Genomic DNA, 6,271 nt, shown 5'->3' with positions numbered 1-6,271 from the left:
GCTGAACAAAGAGTGCCACGTATGAACCTGTCAGGCCGCTGAAAAGCCCGTCACAAATTAGGTCTTATCAGTAGCTACACAGCCTCCTCGGCATGAAGGCATCAGCTGAAAGAACATATGAAGGGATGAATATGATTTTCTTTTTGAAACTTTTAACAATTAACTGATGTTGCAACTTTCAAGGAAATAGTCTCCTGTTCCGAGATGAAGGAAGGAAAATAAAAAGTTACTCTTCAATGACTTACAGAATGGAGCCCACAGAGACATGGAAAAGTAAGAAATCCTAACAAAGCTGAGGATGATGCCTGCTCCTTAACTAACATCGTATCTTTGGCTCACAAAGGTTGGTCAGCTTGAAGCAAAGGTGGAGTATCTGCTTCTTGCTAAACCACATTGCTTTCATCAGGTATCTGTCAGATCGTGAATTTTACACAAGGGTAACTTCTTGCTGTTGTTATTGCTGTTTGTGAAGCTCACCACATCAGCGCATTGCTGGTCAGAAAGAAGGCTGAATGAGCAAAGAGGTGAGAGGTGTGACCAAAGGCTGTAAGCTCCCAGTAACCACAGCAAAGGGAGCAAACGTTGGGGTGAAGATGGTCACAGATACATGCCCATGTTAGTCTCTGTCCATTAGTTACACGTGACTATGGGCAAAGGCAGGGCTACATTATTTTTTTGACTGGCCAGCAGCCTAAGGAGTCTGACCCATAGTCTTTGATACTAGTGGCCAACAACTGACCAAGTGCTTCCAAGTGTTTGGGGGCATCATTAAATGCTGTGCAGGTGTGTGATGGTGACTTGTTCAGCCCTAAGATATTTGTGCTGTCTTTAAAAAAGTACTTGAGAGACCTTAATTAAGAGGTTTCCAACATGCAAACCCTAAGAATTCATCTTTAGAAAAGACATAATTAATGTGATTACACTATATTTTAGCTTAGTACCTCCCACACTGTTCTTTTTTCATGTGATATGCATAAAGCTAGAAAGTTTCATATTATAGTTCCCTGACACTGTACAGATCAATTCATAGGAACATGACCACATCAATAGCTGTAAAAGTGAAGAAAGAGTCAAGATCAGACAATGCTGTACATTTTTTAGTATGTTGTAATTTTCAAAGAACAAGTATACTAGGCTAAAAAGCATTTTGTTCAAATTTACAGTGGGTCTACTTAAAAGTCAATATTTATCAACTCTTAATATTTGAATTTGCAATTCCAATTCTTATTTGATCTCCATTATTCATTATACATAACATAAAATAATTTTATGATAAAATTAGCTTTTAAATAACATCTATAAACACCAAACAAACATAGAACTAAAGTCCTCTGCAGGGAATGTGACTAACATAAGGCAAGCCACCAGAGATTTACGTCAAGTTTTTAAAAACTGGGTGTCTGCTGTTCAGCTCCTTAAGCTTCTACTTAACTCTTTCCACTCAGGCTATAAACTTCCAACTACAACAGCCACAAAGGCTGAATTATGCCTTGTCAGTAAGTTATTTCTCACACAGTACAGCCCCCCTCGCTCTTTATGAATCAATGCCAAATCAATCCTGATTTACAAATATATGCTGAATAGCCCAGATGAGAGTGGTTCACTTCTTCCAATGACCGGCAGCCTTGTTGCCTTGATGTAGGAAGGCACATCTGAAAACCAACAGCGATGAAACACCTCTTCATATCTTGCTGTGTGCTAGTGGCTTGTCCCCATAACGCATCATCCTGACCAATGGGGAGGAAGGAAGTGCTGCCCCATGGGTTTGGAAGACGACCTGCAAGGGTATGGATTATTGGAATAAGGGGCAGAAAATGGGTGTCGGACTCTCTCTGCCACCCCCTCTTCCACTCTTTTACTGCCTTGTGATGTATGTGCTGGATGATATTAAGAGGTCTGCTGCCAAACTTTGCACTCTCCTCCCCACAAACCCACATTGCAGCTGTACCAGCTCTGCCAGAAACGGGAACCAGTCCATAAAGAAACAGACACCGGGCTAGACAAATGCACCTCAGCCCAGTGGGATTTAATAGGTGACTTCTTTTGGTGTTTGCCAAGGTTGTCCACATATTTCAGATTTTGGTATACTTTCATGAATTAGCCACAAGTATTTGTTAACCTCCTTGCAGAGGAGGAAGAACATAACACCATGAATATGCAATAAAGCAGAATCAGTGGGTTGATTGGTGAAACTCCTGTCGTACTATGCCACCAGCTCTGCCCAATGTGCCGTGGAAGCCTTTGCTTGAAACATACTCATACTTATGCTGGCTCTGGGCACCTTTGTTTTCTCTCTGGTCATCAAGTCTACTGTTTTATCAGCAGGACCTGGATGCAGTGCAGGCTGAACCAGGGGAAAAACCACAAAAGAGCACGTGAGGACCCTAAAGTAGAACTAGTCCTATCTAACCAAGAACTGCTGCAGGCTATTTTGTCAGTGGAAGAGAATTGAATAACAAGCATAAATGCACCTATGAACACTGAATAATGTGCAGCAAGCTGTAGGCAGAACTAACACTACATCCTCAAGGACACAGCCTGTAGGAACTAGCTCTCTTAAAAAGAAAAATACTAATTTTGAACATCCTTTTTACTGACAACTCACTGGTTACATTAACACAGAACAACATAATATGGCTAACATAATGTCACAGGCAATTCACACCTGATTTAGACTCAACCATTAGCTTTTGTTTAAAAACTTCTGAAAATTCAGATGGGGGAAGGTTTCATTAATGTTTAAAGTAAAATCAGCTTTGGGCAAATTTCAGCATTTCTTTGTATAGCTCAGACACTGCACTGTTACACCCTCCATGACACTGAAAAAAAAAACCAAACCAGCCAGGGAAACAAATAAACCCACTCACTAGGTCATATAAAAAGCAAATTGCTGTGTCTGATGAGAAGTACATCTACTCGCAAGGATACTTGCTTTCTTAAAAATGAAAGGAAACACTGTGATACTGGTTAAACATGCAAAAAAGTGTAAGCTTATGCAGAGATCCTGTGTATCCTGAGAAGACATTCATCAACACCATCTCACTCACGTGGCACCTTTCAAAAGCATTCCTGATTTATAACTCATTAGTACTCCTCTGGGCATTAATGACCTGAAGATATATGTAAAAGAAATCTGTGTTTATAAACACTTGTGCATGGGAGTAGCTTCTTCAGAAGCAAATAAAACCATAATCCTGATGTACGGGAAAAAATGTGTAGTCTTCTGGGCACCGCTGTTCCTTGAGGTTTGGGGGGGAGTAGGGTTGTTAATACAAAATTCCCTATTTGAGAGCTTCTAACTAACAAAGTTTTAATGACAAACACTGTAAGGCAATTCCACAGGACACTTTTTGTGGTCTCTCTTTTTGCAGACACAAAGCAAGTGGATGGTGGATTGTGGGAGACATTTAGACTTTCCTCAGACAGGTTGTTAGGAAGATAAAGCACCCTCAAGTCCATACCAATGAGCACTTCTCAGTCATAGCAGTCATAGCAGATTGTACTTAGTGCGCATATTTTATACCAGGCAATTAAATGCAGTTACCCAAATGAATACAGAAGTCGGTTATATATTGTGCATCAATTATCACAGGCAATGAAAGCCATGAGACAAAGAAATTAACACAACATAAAACTAATTCAATAACACAGCAGATTGTTAAGTTAAAATCCTACCCTTTAGATATCTATAACACCACAGACAATGAATTATGACACAGAGTGAAGCTGATTAAATACACCACCGTAACGAGGCTCTGTGGAGTGCCTGGGTCAGCAGCCGCCCCAGGATGCAAGAAGGAGGTTCTCTGCCCAGCTCTGACATTGACCTGCTGGGTGACCTTCAGTCATTTCACCTCTTTGTCTAATTTTAGTGACCACTAAATCCTTCAAGGAAAAGACCGATGCCATCAACCTTTTGAAACCTGGGAGTACAAGTCAGGAATACATTAAGTGTTATTGGTACCAGTTCTCAAGGCAATGCAGATGGGCAGGAGCGATGTGGTATCTTGTGAACTTTTACATCTAGGTGAGTTTTTCAGTTCTTACAAGAACAGCATGTGTGAAGCTTTTGTTACAGTTCACTGTGATTCATAGGACAGTGGTCATTAGGTTGGTCACACTCCACCTGACCTGCTGAAGTACAGGTCATTTACCAGGCTAGCTCCAGCTGCCTTCTAAAATACATCAAGTCTTTTGTAGTGGTTCTTCCCAGTGTATTTATTTCTCCAGCTGCAGACAGGACTCCCAGTAAAGAAGGAAGAAAAAGAAAGAAAAGATAGACAAGGATTTGCTGTCAGTCACTATCCATTTCTTCCTGACCATCTTAGGTTGAAGAAGAAAGCTGGGAGCAGCAACAATGACCATGATACTTTTGTGCCACTGCCATCCTACCTGGAGCACATGAAAAAAAGAACATTCCAATGTGACTCTAAAGATGGCTTTTATTAATAATATTGCCTGTGCAGTGTTTCATGAGAAGGCAATGTCTCATATTTTTGCATGGTTAGTGGTATGCTAACACCTAGAAAACCTCACTTAATATCTCAAATTCAAAAGGAATTGAAGGAAAACACATTTCTCACAACAACTTGCAAAAAAATAGTTTACTAATTCAATTTAAAAAATACATGAGGTACCAGAGCATTTTTGAAAAAGTGTCTTATTTTCTGGAATTGGACCCTAACTTAGGTATCTAACGTATGCTTCACCACCTTGCAGCTCTACTGAAGAGAAGCCAGTTGCTTTGCAGGGTCTCCAGAGGGTCACTCTGTTTACCTGTTTTTTTCTGTCATTTCTCCCTCTTACAGGAGGCCTTTGAAAGCAAAGACTGATTCTGCAGGAACTGGCACTTTCCTTAAGAAAACAGCTTCATTAGGCACAAGCCAGTGAAGATAAGCAGGGCCCTACCCTTAGACCCTAAATGGGAGCTCCAGTTATGTGTTCACTTACGTAATTCTTCTGACTTTTTGTTTTATGAATGAATCATAACACCTTTGCTCATTCTAGATGGTGCCGTTACAAAAGTACATTGTCATCTTATAAACTTATAAAACATATGCTGCAGCATTAAGAGATTCCACTTTCCACTATGTACACTCAATATGTAGGTTTTTACATAGTTACAAAGGACCCTTCCCACCAATTTTCACTGAAAAACAGTTAACAAGTAAATCATGGCCATACTGATAGGACTAACAAAACTTAGAGAAAATCACAATATATTTACAGTTTCCTGTTAAATTTAACACAACCAATTTGCACAAAACACATTTTCTGGAAGAACTGCTCATTTGAGATGCTGCATTACCTAAATCCTCTGCCCCAGCTCTTCCTGAAGATAACACATGGTACACACAAAGGCCAGATTTCCCTCGGAAAGCAGAACACTGGAAGATTTCAACAGTGAAATAAAAAAGAAAAAAAACAACAACAAAGGTCTTCAAGATAAACAGGTGTTCTCTTGCGATGCTCTATGAAAGGTCACCCAGTAATATTTCATGCTAAATCCTGAACTTCACTGTCATCGCAGAGAAAAGTCTTAACAGGTTACAAATGCGCTTTTTCTTTTGTGTGTATTTTAGCAGCTGCAGTCTGAATATGCTTGAAGTCTATAAATAACAGAATCTGGATGCACATTAAGCGACGCATTATAGAAGTCCAGCTTAGTGATTGAAAAAGCGTATGCAGTTCCAAAATCATCTGGAAGGTAAAAAAAAAGGCAACTTTGCAGGCTAGCAATCCAATGCAGCCTTGATAAAAACAGGTCTGATTATTCCTTGAACACAAAACGCTGTTGTGAATTGATGATTGCATCTCCCTTCTTCACTCTGCCAAGATGGCTTGCAATTGTGAGTCACTTGCTTCCCATTTAAGAGGGCAGTGGCTTACCGACTAAATTAGACACATCCTTCCTTTAAATTTCTGCGTTTTAAGAATTTATATTTAACAACAAAACATTTTATTCTGAAATCTTTTAATTACTTACAGCAGTATTTTAAGAGCAGGCCTTGTATCACACTGTTTTCTACTAAAGGCCACCGACCGCTTTAGAAACATGACGTCCCACACCACTGTGTTTCAGACAACAGAGGAAGCACCCCAAACAGGTTTTAGGCAAACACACTTCAGCAGCTTCACTGGAATGCTGAATACTGAAATACTGCCATGGGAGGTGCTGGAATGCCTCCTTGATGCCATACGGTACCTGGGACAGTCATAATATGTGGGCTATACAAGCTATTTCTTAAGTATCTGGGCTTGAGGGAACACC

The sequence above is a fragment of the Phaethon lepturus genome, unplaced genomic scaffold (assembly GCF_000687285.1).
Source record: "Phaethon lepturus isolate BGI_N335 unplaced genomic scaffold, ASM68728v1 scaffold1427, whole genome shotgun sequence".
Classification (NCBI taxonomy): Eukaryota; Metazoa; Chordata; class Aves; order Phaethontiformes; family Phaethontidae; genus Phaethon; species Phaethon lepturus.
This window is presented reverse-complemented; position numbering follows the sequence as displayed.